This window comes from Diadema antillarum, unplaced genomic scaffold (assembly GCF_040938485.1).
Source record: "Diadema antillarum isolate AM-2024a unplaced genomic scaffold, OU_Dant_1.0 scf00000128, whole genome shotgun sequence".
NCBI classification, from domain to species: Eukaryota; Metazoa; Echinodermata; class Echinoidea; order Diadematoida; family Diadematidae; genus Diadema; species Diadema antillarum.
In genome coordinates this window covers 4,366,046-4,388,124 of record NW_027271017.1, presented here as the reverse complement: position 1 = coordinate 4,388,124, position 22,079 = coordinate 4,366,046, and the positions used below count along the sequence as shown (strand labels likewise).

Below are 22,079 nucleotides of genomic sequence, written 5' to 3'. Positions count from 1 at the left end.
GGACTCATTCAGACATTTCTCTCAGATTAAAGGGTGTGTACAGTTCTGGTCGAGGTAAGGATTTAGCTTTTTAACGTTTTGTGCAGATATTCAGAAACCACTCTATGAGATGTCAAAGAGCATGCAATTCTAAGGGGTACCGGTATCAAAAGTTTATTTGATGAAAATCGGTTTTGAAATGACTGAGATATCCAAAAACAAGGCGAAACAAAGAGATCCTAATAAAAGGCGTGGCCTGTCGGCTTTTATCATTATCACTTTTTTGGATATCTCAGCCATGTGAAAACCAATTTTAATCAAATAAATGTTGAATCCTTCTTAAAATTACATGCTCTTTCATATTTCATAAGAGGTTTGTCATTTAATATCTCACTTAGAAATGTTATAAACCTGACTCGCACCTCAACCAGAACTGTACGGTCCCTTTAAAATGGCTTTTATCGTCCTCGAAGATAATTTGTTAAATGAAACTCTACGCATTCGTGGGGACTGCTTCGTGACAATGTATGTGTCACATGGGTGTGTTACCAGTGTCGCTGCCAATGCTGTGTATGATACACATACAGTATGTCCAGATCATCGTGTGTACACTTCTACAAATGGGATGTTCTGGGTCTCTCTAAAATGGTCTGGCAAACAGCTCAGTTCCAGAATTGGTATTGTATCATTATATCAAATGTTGCTAAATAATGGTAGAACTTATTCATTCTCTATCTCACGCCAACCACCACATGCACATGAATACATACCACTACTGTAAAAACGAGGAATGTTTGCATGCACTTTAATTTCGCAAATTTTGCAAGAGCCAATTAAAGATTTGCAAAATTAAAATGCACACAAAAGTTCTTGTTTACACTACATATGCATTGTAAGTTAGAGGCAACACATGAAAATTTCATGCCGCAAAAAAGGCCGTTAGCTCCAATTGGCGAAAATTTCATGCCGTGAAAATATTGTTTTTACAGTATTCAATCAAACATGTTGGAACAACCATGATATATACATATAGTTACATAGGGCAAGAAGGCACCTTTCCAATCTTAATTAGTCTACACAATCATATATGGAAAACAGTTTGGTTGAATGGGGGGGGGGGGGGGGGGCAGGGCAGGAAAAAAAAATGAATGACAAACTAAACACCCTTTCTTTATCTACACTGAAAAACATTCAGCTGGAGTTCTCTTCTCTCTCTTACAAAGGGCCCTGTCAATTCCCTATAAATATTTAGCTTCTTTTGTGTGCGGTCTATTTTCCCTGGACCAACCACAGAAAGCAGTGTCCTTCAGCCTCAGAACAAACCACCCAATGTTTCTTGCTCTGGAGGCCTGCCTCTGACACCAGTATGGTATCAAAAACTGTTAGGGAAGTAAAGTGGGGACTTACGAGCTCTCTTGTTGGCTAGTGTAGCGCCTATACTTGTACAGTACACTGCAGGGGAAAGGGGGGCTGAAAAAGGGCAAAACTTAAGTTTACCCCTCCCCCCCCCCCCCAAAAAAAAAAAAAAAAAAAAAAAAATCCAGACCCACTACACATCCCACACATTCTGTGGTACACAATAGCAGGACTGGCTGTGACTAAGAAAGCACCTAAAGGAGTTATCCAAACATTACAAAAAGAAAAAAAAATCGACCTAGGATATATTTCACTTTTGCACAAAAAGCTGTGCAACCTGGGCAGAGTACAGGTACACTGTATGAGGCATGCAACGTAATGATACAACTGACTACAAGCACGAGTACAGCTGTACATGAATGTGTGTCTGTGTGTGTGTGAATGAACAGTGTATTGTGACTGATACTCACCACTGGTATACTGCACTGTGTATGTATGTTTTGATAGCATTATCTGTGTGTCTGTCTGTCTGTGTTTGTAATTGTATAATGTGTATAGATCTGTGTGTTTGTATTACTGCATGTATGTAGGTACTGTATGTCTACATGTGTTGGTTGGTGCATGTGTGTCTCTAGATCTGATTGCATGCACTACAGAAAGTGTATGTTTGAGTACAAATGTGTGTGTTGTGTGTGTGCATTTGTGTGTGCATTTGTGTGCATTGGTGTGTTGGTGTAAGTCTGTGTGTGTCTGAGCTTTGAAGGCATGCACTTTGTTTCAGTGTGTGTGTGTACACTGTATGTGTGGGTTGTGTGTGTGGTTGTGTGTGTAGCTGATGACACTACAGTGTCAATTAATCTGCCTAATTACTGCACACACAGGTGACTGTAATAATCCCCCCATTGAGTGCCTATCAAAAGACTCCTGGATTGAGAGCTTGCTTTCATTGAAGCCCCCCACTGGAGTACAAAAACCTGTGATGGTGGATTGGGCAGACCTGATGTCAGGGAAAGGCTTCTATTATATGCTGTACAATGCCTACACTAATCAAATCTCCTATGATTAACTTCTACATCATTAGGCAACATGTACTGATTTCATGACAGTAATGACAAAAAAAAACTAGAAATGTCGCTACAGCGACTGGTTATACCCCCGCCAAACAACATTTCATAAGCTTTGGTAAAAAAACTGAGGAAGTAGTTAAATCCGCAAGATCTTTCCTTGATCTTCTGCCATTAATATGCCATTACCATGGCAACATACTTTCGGGTACTGTCGAAAAATGCGTCTTGCACATCTACAACCAAAGGCACACATCTGTACCAAATTTCATGGAAATTGGGCAAAAACTGAGGAAGTAGTTTGCAACACAAAATTTTCCATCATTTTGGCTCATAATATGTGAGCTGTTACCATGGTAACATACTTTTTGTCACTGTCAAGAAATGTGTCATGCTGACCTATATCCTAAGACAAACATTCAATATGAATTCCATGAGAATTGGAAGAACAATGATGAAGCAGTTTTGCCATGAAGCATTTTGCCCTATATTTTACCAATAACATGCCGTTACCATGGCAACGCACTTTTTGCCACTGCGGAAATATGTGTCTTGCACATTAACATATTCAGATGAACATCTGTACCTAATTTCATAAAAATTGATCAAAAACTGTGGGAGGAGTTCGCGACGCAAGATTTGTACCCATTTTTGCCCATAATATGCCGTTACCATGGCAACGTACTTTTGGGTATTGTCAAAAAATACGTCTTGCACATCTACAACCCAAGGCACACATCTGTGCCAAGTTTTATGGGAATCGGTTGAAAACTGAGGAAGTAGTTCGCGACGCAAGATTTGCAACGGACTGACCGCCCGACCGACCGCCCGACCGCCCGACCGACCGTCCGCTGATTCCTATATACCCCCTTCAAACTTCGTTTGGCGGGGGTATAAAAAAGAATGTACATGAGCATTCTATGCAGCCTCGCTAATTTTGAAAGAACAAAGAATAAAGATGCGCGTTCTCGTTTAATTTTCTATTTTGTAAAGGTCAAAAGATGTTAAAAATATATATACCACATCCAATAAAGATTGGTCCATGGAACCCTGTTGGGGGGGGGGGGGAGTCATCAGTATAATTTCTCAGGATATACATTTACACATAAAAAACTTTCATGCAATCAACTTTTTAAGCTGGGAATCTGTAGTGAACTTGACTAAAAACCCAGCAAATGAAAGTATTTCTGTACATATCTTCACATCTTTTAAAAATTTCCACTTGTTACCCTTTGTGCATCTTTGCTTGTGCGCCAAATTCTTGCAAACTTTCACGCTGAAATATGTTCCAATTTTGCAGCAGAAGGTACCCTACAAGATATTCCCTGAACGATGAGCAGTAAATACATTGTATCTTATTCTCCACCCACCCACTCCCCTTCGTCTTCATTCATTTCTGTCGTCTGTCTGTCTTTCTGCTGTCTGTCTCTCTGTCTCTCTGTCTCTCTCTCCCACACACATCTCCATTGCCAATTTAGCAGCTGCTAGTGATGCCCCCCCCCCCCCCCCCCCAAAAAAAACCTCCTGCCCGCAAGCCAGTCACAGAAGAGCCTGTTTTCGGCCGAGAAAAAAGGGATGGAGGTATGGGTGCAATCACCGAGAAAAATCGTCTCTTGCCGCCAATTTGTGGCAAGTGCTGTGACCAGGGTTCGGCTGGCTCCGGGAGAAATTCATCACATTGATCGCGGGGGTAGCGCAGTCTGAAACAAAAATGGATGCCATCAAATGAATGATCAAATTACCCCGCTCCGCACGTGGAATGGAATGGAATGGAAGGGGGGGGAGGAGGGGTGGACGGGATCATCCACGCGAGTAAGATATCAAAAGCAGAGCAAATGACGAGCTCTACTCGTCTGCGGTTCGCTGTGACGAGACAAGGCTCTAGACACATCACTCTGTCAAAGCACGGTCTTTGCAGAGAGGCAGCCCACTTTTGCGGAGAGCTGAAAGAGCTCGCAGAACATACTTTTTGAGTCGCCGGCACTTTCCATGTTAACCACGAGAAAAGGGGGTCATTTCATCAAAAGTTCATGCGCATCAATTTACCAGAATTACACGTAAATGATGCCTACACTTTCTACATGAGAACCAAATGATGTCAAAAGTTTTCCTATTTGAGGTATTAGGGATGAACAAAAATGTTTCTATTCCTCATGAATCGGTTTTTGCTCATTAAAGTTAAACCAGTATTCTGAAAAACAGCTGTTCACTTTGCCAACCTGGTACATATTCAAACTTATTCATGCAAAAATCCTATTATCATCATGGAAATTGAGTATGTTTCTTGCATAAAGCCACTGGAATCAAAGTCCACAATTCAATAATAGCTCTCAACCTACAAATGGAGGGGGTAAAAAAAAAAATAGATACAATTTAAGATTCCCTTGTTGATTAAGTAGCATTTCCAAGGCTCAGTTGATGTGACATGACAATAAATGGATTCCAGAACCAGACGGGCCTTTATTCCACCTTTATTTTATTGTTGGTAGCAAGAAAAGGACAAAGATCCCATCCTGCAAATGTTTATGAAAGTAAATCCGACATAAAAATGACTCATTTCTTCGTTCTGTCTATCACTGGCACGCATGTGGTGACCCAGTCACTCAAACACACACACACTAACACACATACACACACACACACACACACAATGCCCTTCTAGAAGTGAAATTTTGGTGTCTCAAAACAAAACTACATGGCACAAGGGTACATTCTTTGAGAAGTGCACTGCACTCTACACTGACTCCCACGGGGGTTAAAATTTACACCTCTGGTGCAATAAACTTGCAACCACAAGCTCTCAGAAGTCTGGCAAAGACTTTATTCCTATTGAAAAATCAATTTAGTGGTTTGTTGGGTGGCTTTTTCATCTTTGTTCTGTTTCTGTTTCCTTGTTGTTCGTTTTTTGCATTATCAATAAATGTTACAAAAGCATTCTTATTTAGTCAGTGAAAACACTCGGCAGCAAAGTGTACACTGTAACTGCCAAAGATTGATACCAAATTGCATAAATATCTGTGGAAATGGGATATGTTACCATTATACATGTATCTCTGCCACATGTGAGTATAATAGCGATGCAATTTTTAGGACTCTTCAAGCGTATGTATGTTGTACATTCACAAGCATACTACATCATATTTTATCTTTCCAGTGCTAAACATGTATCCCCTGCCAAGAGCACTCTGGACTAATGTACCCATGCATAATGCACATTTCCTGAAGAAATTTGTGACCAGTGATTTTGGATCAATTCAGTTTGAATCCAAGTGGTAAAAATATCCCAATGCTTGCTAGCTTTCACAATCATCCATATTCATTCCATCTTTCGAGGGAAGAAGTTCCATTAAACTGTACCACTTTGCATTATCAGGATGGCTATTCCACTACGTATAGTTGTATGGTGTACATGCAGGAAAATATAATCCAATGCTTCAAACACACTTCCTACACAAATGCTACTTGAATCGTTCAACGCGGGAATTTATTTCTGCCGTGTCGGCGTTTGATTGACTGATCAATGAGCCATAAAATGTAGCTCTTTCATTTCTCCATACTTGCATCTCCATCTCCAAATCTGTAATGTTCACATGACTGGAAGAGAAAGCAAAACTACATTGTACGAGTACAGATGACGCTCATCCTACATTTGTGATATCACTTACGTTTGTACTGTATAATGTGGATTTACAATGGCTCATTCATACAAAATGTAGATTACAGAGGACGGCAGCCTACGATGGAGGAGATTTAAATGCATTATATGTACATCCTGTACTGCTTTCACGTATCGTACCAATATATTGTTTGTTACGTCCATCTGCTCTGTTTAGTTTAATGTTTGCAAAAAAAAATTGTATAAAAGGCACTTAATTTTGTTCAATTCTGTGTTTTCTGATCTTTGTGGGTTTGTCTCTGGCATACAAAAAAAAAGAAGGTATAATATAAAAGCCATGTCATCGACAAATTGTTGACACCCAGTAAAAAACAAATTTTAAACATATTTGAGGACAAAAAATACAAAATCTATGCTGACTAATTCCTTCAGTAGCATCAGTATGGTACCGAAAACAAATAAAGGCCTGTTTGCTCTTGGTTTTGGTGCCAAAACTCTTTACTTTATTAGTTATTTCCTCTTTTTGGCATTGAGTGACGAAGTGGGCAATCAATCTCAATGAGGTTAAACCAGTTTTCAATGTCAAGCGCACTGCTTGGTCGATCAATGACCAATATCAGCGGTTATGCCATCTAATTCTGGCTCCACTTTTCCTATCAACCACCCGGGTACACGCTCGCTGTTTGCTCTCTATATTAAATACGGGACACTGTCCTCACAGACTCCTACAGAAACATGTACCCCAAACTCTGGGCAGCATACATGTATGTACGGTAGGCTTTTAGCTTTAAAGGGATGATATAGTTTTGGTCGAGATGGATGATTCAGTGAATCATATTTACTTTTTGCTATATAACTAGAAACCTCTAAATAATACAATATTAAAGAGCATATAATACTAAGAGGAACTCAAGGTTTGTTTGATGAATATATATATCGGTTTTGAAATGGCTGAGGTATCCACAAACACAGTAAAACGAAGTGGTCCTAATAAAAAGTGGGTCCAACCTTTTATTAGGACCTCTTTGTTTTGGGATATCTCAGCAATTTCAAAACCAATTTTCATCAAAGAAACTTTTAAAATCAATCTGAGAATGGCATGTTCTTTCATATTTCATAAGAGATTACTCATTATCTTTAAAAAAAAAAAAAAAGTTGGAAACCTGAAGCCCCATCTCAACCAAAATTATACCATCCCTTTAACGGAAACACTGACAGTCTACAAAAAAAAAAAAAAATGTATCTTGTGAAACAGTTTACAAATGTGAATGAGTGTTTGATGGCTGAGATTATCACATTGGTTCAAAATTCTTTGCCAAACTTGAGAGTGTATTTTAATAGTGCAATTTGCAAATCCAGCTCATATTTCAGAATGACGCACATCTAATGTATGCAGACACATTTACAGGTTGTACATAATGAAACCTACTATTAAAAATACACAGATTAACTTTAAATTAAGAGCTGCCAATTTCAACAATTTGAGTTGCATGCAAATTGTTAGCAAATTCATGGATGACTATTCATCACTGTACTACATTTGTACATCCTTGTACAACAAACTACAAAACAGATTTTTATTGTAGTCAGTATTGAAGCTGATATGCACAGAATGTAATAGAGTCCCTCCACTATTTGGCCTTATACAACGTGTATGTGCAGCATAGGAAGAGAGACAATTTACCAATATACATTATTTCCACAAACATTTTGTGTATGTTTTCCCTTTCTTTCTCAAACTGCTACAATACGCCTTGTAAGCATGAGTTGTTAAAACACTCTCATAGGAGCTGAACGTGATGCCAACTTTACTCTATGTCCAGCTAATGATGCGTGGGACAGAGCCTATTCGACCATCTAATGGGAAACGTATGCTCCACTGCCATTATACACTGTGGAGATTAGAAAATGAAGAAGCCAGGGGGATGGGGTGGGGTGGGGCTGTGTGAGGTTTTGGGAACGACCATGAACAATCAGAAGCATCATTTTTCCTCTCTTACAAGGGGAATTCATGCGGGAAGGTTATGTGGCTGTAGAGCAGCGCAACAAGAGCTACGGCTCAGCGAACACCTCATCAAGGCAAGACAGACATTAGCCCTGTCAGAAGTGCATGTTGTACTGCAAAGTTTTATAATGACATTGACATCTTCCGGACTGCATGCTATCTTTTGCACTGGAACAAAGTTACTAGTACAACTGTAATAGGAAAGTTGTGACCGCTCAAGCGCTTGCAAGTTTAATAATGACAAATCCTCTGGCAATTCATATGTCAGGCATGGCCATCACGAAATGTACAAATCTTTGTATGATGCTGATTACATGGCATTTGTCATGGCCATACAAAGTTTATCTATTAAAAACAGCATCATTTTCACATTATATAGCTTCAGAGCCACACGTGTGATCCAGAAGAAACATACAGTGTAACAGCAGCGTACAGTGCGAATCTGACAAGGAGACAGAATGTAAGGAACCACTACAAGGGCATGATACAAATTGGCACTGCAACACTGACTTTCATTTATACATCGTAGTCATTTAATACTGATAGCATTTATTACATGTTCTCTTTTTCTCATATTTTTTTTCTTTCTTGTCATACATTGTACTAGGTAGTTTCCCCCAGATTTTCTAATAACCTGCTGGTTTCATACGCCTGCTTTCAATCAAATCACCTTTCTCTTCAGGTAAAGTTCTCCTACAGGTTAATCCACTGAGGACGGACTGATTTTGCTATCAAAACAAGCATTTCCCATAGATGCCTGCCTGAGTATACATGTACTCCGGACTTGTCCTCAATCCTGGGTTGACAAAGCCCAAATCTAGTTAAGGGGAAAATTGTCTGATGAAATATCACAACACTTCTAAGAATTAGCTCTCAATCATCATACACAAGAAGATATAAAGGGGAAAAAATAAACTACAGACAAAAATGTCACAGGAAGACTACAATTTCAGAAAAAAAAAAAAAATCCTGTCAAGATATTTTGTAAGAAAGTACAGTGTCATTTCTAGACAGTCCTCTGCATTGGCAATATAAATGTATGCATCATCGTCATTGTTTATTTTTTTTAATCTTTTTTTTTTTTTTTTTTTGCTCATAAACATACACAAAAAGACTGCTAGTGTAGGAGACATAACCATGCACAGAGATTACTGACCATTTTCACCAAAATGTAACCTCATTGTCTGCAAGTGCACGGTACTTTCACTTCCGTAATGACTGGTAATATGTACGCGATACCGTACTTGTATTATGCATTTTGTATTAACAACAGGCACACAGTATAGTGTATACGGTGGTATGAATTGGTTAATACCTCTTGCGCTGTAGACTACACGCAAGCAAGACTAAACGTGTACCCCGCACGATAACATGGCCTCAAGCTGTGAGGTCAGAGGCGAGGGCTCACCACCACACCGAGCTCTGCCCCGGTTCGACCCAACGCAGCCTCAGCCGCTACCCACCAATGTGCCTCCTATCCACCCCAATACCATGCACCATGCACTGATGCCAGATACAGCTAGCTACAGACTGTGGTCAAACTGAGAGGGGCTTCGAAACACTGGTGACGACTCCAAGCATACTAATAGGAAGGCATGGCAGCGAATGACGCAGAAAGGGACTTCTAGAATTGTTCCCTGTAACTACTCCAGTCCACTTTGCTAGGCTCAATCGTGACAGATGTTGCAAAAACCTTTCCTTTCATGATTGTGTACGTATGCAAAGCTGGTGTTCTCAGTCCAGACATGACTTTGTACTTTCTTTCTCTGTGCTAGTGATCAAGAGGGATGCACAGAGCAATCTTTTTGTTTGGGGCCATAAAAAAAATACTTGATTCTTTTTAATCACTTCTTCTGAGTTTTTAACAAGAGCAAACTAACAAAACAAACAAAGAAACAAGAGAGGACGAAAGACAAATAGCAGTCATGTGACTGGTATGACCTTCATGATACAGTGTATGCCCACATACTGGGATGGTGGTTGAGGCGAGTAGCTGTATGGAGTGTCATGAAGTACAGACATGGTGCGTAGACAAAGCACAAATCGATCTTTAGTAAAATGTACAGTACATGTATCATGTCCAGTGAAAGCAGGGTTCGTAATTGGCGATGGTCCGCTAGCCATTGGCCACCCAAAATCACGTCGGACTAGCTAAAAATCATACAATTCTGAAGTTACTAGTCCGTCTGGCTAGCCAAAATATTGCTTCAGTGTCAAAATTTATTCTAAGTAGTCCGCCTGGCTAGTAAAAAAAAAGTTAAGTGCGACCCCTGGAAAGTAAAAAAACATGACAGGGAATAAACCTAAATTGCAGTGGTATACAAGTTGTATGCACAGTGTGAGAGCATATCGTCGCTGGGGCGACAAGACCTCGTATCTACAAAATGTCAAATGTTCAGGAGAGCCAAAAAACATGGCGGCAAAAGCACTGTGGCGAATGGGATAGCCTTTCCTTTGACATGCCGTGGTGGCTTCATTTTTGGAGTAAGACAGTTAGGATTTGGACAGGACATCACTTAACCCATTATTTGACCATTAATTAAAAAAAAAAGACATTTTCACCAAAGTTTCAGATACAAGGTCTTGTCACCCCAGCGACGATATAGGCCTACAGTAGGAGGCTGGATCTCTCTGATGAAGGGTGATTAAAGCAGCCTGTGTGAAGTGTGTTGTTCAATTTGCACTGACCGCTGTGCCCTGGTCTGATGGCTCCCAGATCCTTTACTACTGATCTTGAGTAAAAAGACAACTTGAAGAAGCCTATGCCTACATCAGGAATCACCCACAACCTGTACTTCAGGTTGTGGTTGTGACATCCAAAGTGGTACAACATGTTAGATCGCATAGTGTTTTGTATAGCAGGAAGTGGATGTTCAAGACAGAGTTGAGTCTTGTGGAAGAATGTGCATTGGTCTGCTTTACAAACTTTTGTATCGAGGACTATATAAATGTTTTTAGAATAAAAGTGATTTATCATTAACTATTATACAAATGTAACAGCGGTTAATCATGACTCACACTTTCTTTACTTTGTGCAGCAAAAATATTTTTAAAGACCACCATGATCTAAAGTCTCTGCACTGTTCTTACCTATTGATATGCAGTGTACAGTTGTACATGTACAAAATGTACATGTACTGCTGTAACCTTTCATACAGTTTACATTTCCAGTGTCTGCTTACAGCATTAATATGCTGAATTTAATACTAATGCCTGATCTATATTATGATAATGAATAACATTTACTTGTATATAGCGCTTTATACCGATGTTTCTAAGTTTTGCTTTGTTTTGTGAAAGTTCATTTGCTGGTTTGTTTGTTTTGTTTTGTTGTTTGTTTTTTTTTTCATGCATGTGACAGTCTGGAGGTTCAGAGCGTCAAAAATGAAAATAAAAGTCTACACGACAAACACAGTATGTATGCCAACAATTACACATAGATACCATCCCTTCAGTACTTAATCCCAAACAAAAATTCTTTGGTAGACCGGTGTGTTGTTTTAATTTTCTTTTTCAGACTCATCACATCTCACTGCATTGATCCAACCTACTGCGGAACTGGTAAAACATACAGTCTCATGATCAATTTCAAATGCTAGAAAGTAAAAAAGGGGGTAGGGATGGGAGTCAAAGAAAGAAAAATAAAGGAGCTTTCAAACATATGAGTCAAAATGAGGCTTGGCTAATAAATCATGTGTCCTGGTAGAGAGAGAAAGAGAAAATAAAAGAAAAATTAATCTGTGAAGCATGCTATTAAGTTCTAGACAACAACCAAAAAAAAAAAAATGACTGAAAATCGATACTTCAAGCACCTGACTACACTGTAGGCCTACTTTGTGGATCTTTGTACATTTGCGGCTGACGTGTACTAATACTTGGAAGAGACAAATCTTTGTGTTTACGTGTATGACCCCAAGTATTTCTCACAAGATACACATGACTTCAGCTTACTTGGGGCTTCAGCTCACATGAAACATACAACATATTTTGGCTGCTGCAACAGGTAACAGAAAAGACCACCCAAAATATCAAACTTACATGTTCATACAGGTGTGTACAGCAAACTACTGCAAGGTATAGGGGGATATTGTCAAAATATTGTTTTTATGGTGTTTTTTTTTTCTTCAAATGTAAGTTGCATTTTGCAGATGACATAGAATGTCTTACTCTATGTGTCTGCTTTTCCTCCTCCCTCTTCTTCTGTTTATTCTACATCCTTCAATTCTGAAGATTATTGAAGATGACTTTTAAAATGTGTGTGTGTCTCGTAAACTCCCGATTATTCAAAATGGCTATCAGTGAAAGACGATGTACCATTTGCACATGCTGCATATAATCTTCGTTTTCGGAAAATTGTGAATTGTGTATAAATGTCAATATCGATAGCATAGAAATGAGGTCTAATTAATGAAGATTATCTTTACCGAGTTTGAGGTGACAAAAATGATGTCAAGTATCAAAACTCAATGTGATCGCCATGTTCGCTTTGTGCTTGCTTTGTTGTTGTGCACCATCCTGGTACAGCCCTGTCACGTTGTTACAGCGACTGGCCTGTGTATAGTTACCTTGCCAGGTAGGTCTACGCAAGGACTGTACATGATGAAATACGCAATGCAATGACCTAATGTGCAACTGGTTGGTTTTTATGTATAGTTACATCATCGATCTAAATGAATTTTGGATTAGAGTAAACAGACTTTGACCTTTCAAAAACTAGGTTTATTTAAATATACCATCATCCATCGAAGTCTGCATGGTAATTGGTATTTGAACATCTTGGTCCCTGTTGTCAATGTTTAACGTTAGGCCTAACCGTTGGCGTTACTCACCGTTTTAGATCTACCCAACATCACAAAGTGGCAAAGCAAAGAATCAAACCTCTATCCTATTACTAGTCTAAAGCCACTAGGTCTAGAACCTCAACAATCAGACATTAGCTTACAGTTACAAGTATTACAAACTCCCCCCCCCCCCCCCCCCCATAAATTTACAACTCAAGTTGTGGTTTCACTAACCTGCGATGAAGATCTAACACTATTTTCTAACAATGTGGGTTTCCTACATCTAGCCAGTGCAGTGCCACTGCTAGATTCTAGAAAAGAATGGAATGCAGCTAAGGAGCTAGGTCTAGTTTAACATTTTGTAGAAGAGTAAAAAGTGCAAATCAGACATGTAACGTTATGCTTTAATACAATCCCCATATATCAATAGCACGATTCGGCTCTCCTTACACGAATGTTTACGTTTCGGGTTATGTTCAGGTCTCCACCCTAAAAATTCGCCATTCGTGTGATCGCAAGGTGATCGCCAAGCGAGTGAGCCGAGGCCGTCGGAGCATGCATGCTTCGCACAATACGGCACGGGGCACTGCAGGGCTCGGCAGTGTGGGGGATGGGGTTATAGCGGTCACAACCAATACATAACACACACAGACACCGAGTGGTTCGGTAGCATCTCTACCACCGCACTGCACATAAACACATTATCACGCCTCTGTCAAACTTACAAATCTGAGCGAGCCACCTTTTTAGCGCTGATTTACGTCGGAGACACGGATTGAATGTACAGATGACAAGAAAAACACTTTTATCACAACTTCATGAGGATGTCCATTAAATCCAGTAGTCCAGAAATAGTCGGTATTCATCCATTCAGGTGATATTGTGCCTTGCATAGTCGTGCGTATATTAGTACATGTACGTAAATTTATGTGGAATATGACACACTCACACTTTGCGAGCATAGCAAGCTCAGCCTAGCGTGTGCTGAATAGATAGACGACGTAGACATTGCTAAACTGAAGTGCACACAAGCCAGCGATACACAGCTTCCACGTTCCAACAAAATAGTTCTATAAATGAACTGTAATTACCTTACAGTCAATGAAAGTTTCATCAAAATCATCATGGTACTCAAAACTTGCACTAATATATAATCATTCACTCGAATATGCATACATGAAACGCGATATAAAAAGTTACGAACAGTCGAACAACTTTCTAAATTTTCATCCGCGCTGTTAAGCGGCTCCCGAAGATGGCCGCCTTATGGTACAAAGGTTACTTCCTGGATTTAGCAGCTGAATTTCCGCCGTAACTAACATTTTTCTTCAAAATTACCACTTACCGAGTTGATGATAAAATAACTCAATACCGCCGATCACTTGCATTCTATTTCCTCTCTTAAAAGTCTGCTTCTTTTTCAGGGAAAGTCCTTCATGCTTATGATGTCAGACAATCCCGAACAATCAAAGTGTTGTGACAAATCGTCGATGAGCTGCGTTAATATAAAAATATGTAACACAATAATGATGATGATGATGATGATGATGATGATGATGGTGATAGTGATGATGTGAATGTAATAATATTGATAGTTATGATGATGATGATGACGATTAAAACTGATAATAAAAACAATCATTATAATGCTTGTACAATTGAATATAATAATAAGGATATTGTAACAATGATATTAGGCCTACCATCTAGGCCTATCGTAATTTGCTATCATCATCGTCATCATCATCATCGTGTACATTAACATTATTCTTACTATCAATTTTGTTACAAAAATAAGGACCTACGAGTCCATATGATCCTGAAAAGTGAATCGAAAGAGACTAAAAACTTACCGAAAGTTATGAATTCATAATGGAAAAATTTGGACCCATTAAAATCTTGCCGAATGTTAATCGATTATGATGCCCCATGAAAATGTATTATTGTCACTATTAGGCCCCTATATTACATCACTTTCATATCTCCTTTTGCTTGCTTTATTTTAATACAAGGATACTGGCTTTGGTGTTGTCTTCTTCTTCTTCTTCTTTTGTAGTTTTCCTGGTTAGTTCTGTTTTTGTTATGTCTTTCAGTGGCGGATCCAGAGGGGGCGCACTAGAGGCGCACGCCCCCCCCCCTTTATTTATCGTTAAAAACAAAAGAAATAAAAAGAAAAAAATGAAATGAAACCCGGAAGTGGCACCAGAAATATTAGTTGCGCCCCCCCCCCCCCCTTTACAGAATTCCTGGATCCGCCCCTGTCTTTTTACATTGAGTTGCCTCAGGGTACATTATTTTATGCTTTAAGTTTATAAACCTATGCAGAACAAAGCAAACGTTCAAAATATTTGACATGTATTTTGATTTCTTTTAACTAAAATGCCTGTCTCCAGTGAACGAGCTACTGTACAAAAGGACGATTTCGAGGTATTTTGAATTTCCGTTTTCAGTAAACTTTAGTTCTTTACAATCATTCGTGAAGGAAATATAATTATTTTTTATTGATTCATTTTTGAATATTTGTATGTTTTTGTTTTGCTATCGGTTTCAAATATTTGCATGTTTTTGTTTTCGCACTATGTATACAAATCAGCAGAGAGCAAATTTCGCGAAAATGTAATAGATATACTCAGCGAACCCCCATCTGCATAACAGTGCCGTCTCTTGAGTACCACAAACTGGTGTTTGTTGTATGACGTAATTCAAGAGTCAAAGTTGACATTACCTCTTTTACACTACCATTTCCTTGAAGAAAAAAAAAACATTGCAGATGGCGGTTCATTAAAGGACAAGGTCACCTTCATAGTCATGTGGGTTGAGTGAATGCAGCAATATTAGTAGAACACATCAGTGAGAGTTTGAGCAAAATCGGACAATCCGTTCAAAAGTTATGAATTTTTGAAGTTTCTGCTCAGTCACGGCTGGATGAAAAGACTACTATAGCTTGTGATGTCACATGAGTACAACGATATAAAGAAAGAATAAAGAAAATTCAACATAAAAAAATTTCCATATTTCTCGCATAACAAAAGAACACGTACTCGACTTGTCTCTTTCAGAAGGCAGGGGGAATAATATTACCCTTAGCATACGTCAGTAGCAAGTCGAAGAAATGTGCACTTTATTCAAAAAGTAAAGTTTTGTGAAATTCTCTTTTTATTTTCCTTATATAGTTGTACGCATGTGACATCATACACTGTAGTAGTCTTCTCTTCCAGCAGTGACAGCACAGATACTTAAAATATTCGTAACTTTTGAACGGATTGATCAATTTTCCTCAAACTTTCACTGATGTGTTCTACTAATATTGCTGCATTCTCTCAATCCTTATGTATATGAAGGTGGACTTGTCCTTTAGATTTCGATCAATTGTGCATATAAGATTAAGTCTCCTTATGAAAGATAATTGATACATGTCTTATCGATTGCACTCAAGAGTCATATACCACAGCTTTATAAACATTTATGGCAGGAACCATAAAAATAAGATTGATACAGCAACAACAACAACAAAAGCAATTATTGTATTTCAATGCAATGTCCTCCATCATAAATATGTATTTGAAAAAAGAGGTGTGTTATTGATTTTAATACAAATGCGCTACTTTCACGCATAGATCTGCGACGCTATTAAAGACGCAACTCCTCGACCCGGATTGGACAATGGGAACACCTGTTTCGCGCATGTGCAGAACAGCATTATTCTGCCGCGTCGTCGTCTCGTAGCGTTGCAGATCTTGTTGATGAAAAAAACAACAACAACACACAAAACAAAACAACAAACGCAAGCGCGAGCACTTAGTATAATCTATAACAGTATCTCTCTATCCATATCTATCTATATTAATATTTCAATTATAACCCTCCCCACTCTCTCTCTCTTGTTTTGATTCATGAATAACATTTACACTCTTTGTTGAAAATTTTCATGAACCGAGTTGCTTGTTTATTTTTTAAACGACAGAATAGGCCTATATTGATAATGATAATGAGGAGATGCGTCTATAAAATGTGGAGCATCATTGTCTTGATAAACTTTCACGAATAATACTGAATAGGTCGCTCTTCCAACTGAATACATCTCTTCTATTTTCAATGCAAATTCGATGTAACTGATATTATATTATGCTTCATCTATTATCTCGCACAGCAAATCATAATTCAAACAGAAAAAAAAAATCGAATACATAGGATATTTTGTGAAGACCTGTGCAAGTGAACTTGCGAGACTTGTGTCTTAGTCAGGTGGCTCCTAAGTAAACTCCTGTCTACTCTATTTTAACTCAGTTTCCTATTCTTTACATTAAAAGATCTGATCGTGTTCATAATATTCCCCCAGGAGATGGTTCATTAAGTGGTCCGGTGGCCTCGGCCACCGAACTTTAAAAAATGCTACATTTTGTGGTCATTCTTGTTTGAATATCATGCAATGTTACAAGTAACGTAAATATTTCAATCTGCGGAATCAGAACCAATCAATCAATCAATCACACCAGTGTGTACATGTTTCCCGCAATGTGATATTGTCTTATGTTTTTATATTTAATGGATTCAAATTCAAATTATTTCTGTTTGTTTTTTCTCAGCAGAATACAGTAATGAGGCACATGGACATGCAATTGAATAATACACATTTAATACTGATTGTCACTGATCGCCTATTAAATTTCATGCTTCAGTGAGTCGATGCATGGACATGTATCATTGGAAGACATGCATATAAACGTAATAATAACCATATAAATTACATTAAATATATCATATTTGGTATTTGTAATACATTGTATCATTACAGGTGTCTTAAGGAAATTATGAATATAATTATAAAGTAGTTAATATTCGAAGATAATTCACATGAACGCCAGGCCATGAAGTTCAATACAAGGGTAAAGAAAGTTTATGATTTTATTTTTCATATTTTGGAAGCAATGACTAAATCAATGCGCTGAAAGTTAAAAAAAAAAGTCAAAACAAAGCAAACTTAGTACAAGTATAAGGACTTGATAAACTAGATTCTCATGTCAAATCCTTGATGTATTTGATTTTAGCTTCGCTATAATAATAATAATAATAATAATAATATTATTATTATTATTATTATTATTATTATCATTATTATTATTATTATTATTATCATTATTATTATTATTATTATTATTATCATTATTATTATTATCATTATCATTATTATTATTATTACTATTATCATCCTCATTATTATCATTATCATCATCATTATTATTATTATCATCATTATTAGCTTTGCTGACTATTTTAATGAGCACGCAGGTGTTATATACCATGAAATACTATACAGTATTGTCGCCAATTATACAACAGCCGCTGATATTGATTTTGACCCAACAGGTGAACGCAATAATCGCGGCTATGATAATAATGTTATCATGCATGGTATACAATATGACATTATTGAATAGATTTAAAGAATAAAACATACAAACTAATTATAATACGATTTAGATTACTTGATTTGATTTGTTGTTTATTTTAGCGCGTGTGGTAAGACGTGTAAGCTTAGGCCATTCTGAATATTGTTTTTAACTAGTATGAATGCATGGAGCTCGTCGCCAGTAATGATTCTCTTTGTTATTTCCTCCATACAGCACGACTGTCGTTTGCTACAGAATTCTGGTGAACTCGATGTTTTCTTGTGGCTATTCGCACTCTCAGTTAACACATTCCATTCTAATCATGTTTGTTTTTGATGACGTCAATGAAACATAAATCATCAAACCAGAAAATCTATTTTGTATCATGAAATAGTGCGCAAGACTCAGTCTGCATACAACGAATTCTCGAACATTGTTGCTATTCATTGATCTGTACATGTACGTTGCAAATGTAATTTGTTTGCAAAACTGAAAATAAAACTATCAACACTGAGAACTCAGCTTAATGCGCTATAAATAACTCGACACTAGATGGCGCGAGTGCGGTCTTCGCTGCAGTCCGCGAGTGGAAACCGTAGGGACCTACGACTTTTTTTTTTTTTTTGTGAGGGAGGTGTAGAGAGAATAAGTGGAATCTCTTCGCATTTTGTACAAATAGACAGTTTTGTAATTAGCATGTGTGATGAATTGGATTTATATCTCCATAAGATAGGTAATGAAAGCAAACATGTTTTTATTTTTGGTGATTTCAACATTAACTTTTCCCCCACATCTGATAACAATAATTCCCTTAATTTTATGCATTTAATGTATTCATATGGTTTTATGTCGATTATCAATAGACCCACCAGGATAAATCCACACTCGTCAACTCAGATTGATAATATATTTTCGAATGTGTATAATAATACTATTATGGGGGGTATATTATGTTCTGAAGTTTCTGATCATTTACCAATATTTTCAATTTGTGAATGTAAAGTGGGTCGTAATAAATTACATGATAAAATATGGTACTATAAAGAGTCAAAACGTAATGTGGAATTATTGAAACAGAATTTATTTTTAGAGGAATGGACAGATATTTATAGTATTAACAATGTTAATTTGGTATATATATGTTTTAATGATAAATTGTTGTTTTATTATGAAAATAATATTCCTTTATGCAGAATAAAAAGTAACCGAAATAAACCAAGAAATCCTTGGATTACAAAAGGTATTTTGAAATCCATAAACACTCGTAATTTTTTGTATAAGTTACATATTCGTAACCCAACTGAATCTAATTTGAATATGTATAAAGTTTATCGAAATAAATTGACAAAATTGATTCGTTTATCCCGCAGATTATATTTTTCTGATAGAATGAAAAAGGTTTCTTCGAATATTAATGCAACATGGAAAATTATTAAAGAGGTCCTAGGTAAGAAGCCTGATTCTCCGCCAACGGATGATATCACATTAAACGGTAATAAAATAAATGATCCTAATATGTATGCTAATTCATTTAACTCATTTTTCGTTAATATCGGTCCGGAACTTGCTACTAAAATTAGCAATACTTCTGCTCATTTTACAGATTATCTTTTTGACCAAAATCAAGAGTCTATTTATTTTAACCCAACAAGTCCCAGTGAAATCATTAGTATCACTAAATCTTTAAATAGCTCTAAATCTTGTGGTTCTGATAAAATAAGTATGATGTTATTGAAAGAAATAGTTTATCCACTCGCAGAACCGTTAAGTTATATATTTAATCTTTCTTTATCACAAGGTATTTTCCCTGACCTGCTGAAAATAGCGAAAGTTAATCCTGTACATAAAAAAGATGATCCTCATGAAATTAGCAATTATCGTCCTATTTCTTTATTGCCTAGTATATCCAAAATCTTAGAAAAAATTGTTTATAATAGACTTCTTAAATTTATTAATAAGTATGATTTATTTATTCCCAATCAATATGGTTTCAGAAAAAATTATTCAACTGATTTAGCACTAATACAAATTTATGACAAAATTACGAGTGCTTTTGCAAACAAAGAACATGTTGCAGGTATATTTTGCGATTTGAGTAAAGCATTCGATACTCTTGATCATTCTATTTTACTCACCAAACTTAGTCATTACGGTATTCGAGGACAAGCACTTTTATGGCTTAAAGATTATCTAACTAATAGAAGACAATATGTTATTTTTAATGGTTGTGAATCTGACCCCCTTTTAATTAAATGTGGTGTTCCTCAAGGCTCAATTCTAGGCCCATTATTATTCCTTCTTTATGTTAATGATATCATAAATACATCCTCTCTTCTCTCTTTTGTTCTATTTGCTGATGATACGAATCTATTTTATTCTCATAAAGATCTTAAGATTTTAAATGACACTTTAAATATTGAAATTAGTAAAGTATCAAATTGGTTTAAGTCTAATAAACTTTCTTTGAATATAAAAAAGACTCATTTTATTCATTTCAAACTTCATTCTCATAATGAAGATACGTTGATACATATTAATATTGATGATATCCCATTAGAAAAGAAAATGAATTCAAAATTTTTAGGAGTATATATAGATGAAAGTTTGACTTGGAATGAGCATTTACATTATGTTACAACGTGTATTTCTAGAAATATAGGGATAATTTCCAAGCTGAAGTTCTTTCTTCCTCGTTCAACTTTATTTCTATTATATAATTCCTTAATTCTCCCATATATAAGTTATTGCAATGTTGTATGGGGTACTTGCGGCTCTACCAAAATAAATTCTATATTTAAATTACAAAAGAAAGTTATACGTATTTGTACAGGATCGCATTTTCTGGCTCATACTGATTCTTTATTTCATGAGCTTAAAACATTGAAGGTTTTTGATTTGAATATTATTCAAGTAGCAGTAATTATGTTCAAATATATACATCATCAACTTCCATCATCGTTTGATAACATGTTTAGGTTCAATACTTCTGTCCATTCGTACCCTACTCGTATATGTAGAAATTTCCACCTTTTGAATCCCAAATTATTAGTGACACACAAATCTATAAGACATTCGGGTCCGGATATTTGGAATAATCTCCCGGATAATATAAAGTCTTGTTCAAGTATTTATTCTTTGAAAGCTTCACTTAAACGATATTTGATACAATTATATTCTCCAAACCAATTGAGCTAACAAATATTTATAGTATAGATTGTCATCTTATTGTCAATCTCAATTTTCTTCCTACAACTGCATCTTGCACTCTCACCTGCAACTGCACTGCACTCACCTGATCACCTTCCTCCAAGAGAGTTATGTCGTTGGATAGTCATTTTATGAGGCCTCCATCCATTTCAAGCTTAATCGCTTATGATGGTGGTCTCCTGCATTCAATTATCTCTGTTGTTTACTGAAAAATACTGTATATTTTATTTTATGTTTCTGTGTATCTACATTGCTCAATGCAATCACCTATGTGAATCTATTTATGTACTGTTATCGATTTATTTCACTGCACTTGTTATTCTTTGTCTTTGTACTTTTTGAAGTTTGCATTCAAATTGCATCTGATTGAATGCAGAAATAAAAGCAAACAAACAAACAATATTCACTCAAACAAGGAATGAATTTGCCTAGATTAGGTAACCAGCGGTCCATTTCATAAAAGTCTCTTGAAAGAATTTTCGTTCATAAGACACACTTATGAGAGACTTCATGAAATGAATTTGAAAGTCTCTTAGGTACATAATGATCTCACATAGCTCATGATTATGTAGCTATGTAGATAAGTACAATACTGTAAAGCGAGGAATTTTCGCGTGCATTTTAATTTCGCGAATTTCGCGAGCGCCAAAATTCGCGAAATTAAAATGCACGCGAAAGCTT

General features: G+C 36.8%; 1 protein-coding gene across 1 annotated transcript in view; it reads right to left on the bottom strand.

Moving 5' to 3' along the window:
• The window catches only part of LOC139720496 (rho guanine nucleotide exchange factor 11-like), a 219,763-nt gene extending 205,975 nt beyond the window's left edge, over positions 1 to 13,788 (bottom strand). The window contains exon 1 of the mRNA XM_071631850.1: positions 13,527 to 13,788. The gene's annotated coding sequence lies outside the window, so the exon portion shown is untranslated. The remainder of the gene's footprint in view (positions 1 to 13,526) is intronic.
• Between the last annotated feature and the right edge of the window lie 8,291 nt (positions 13,789 to 22,079).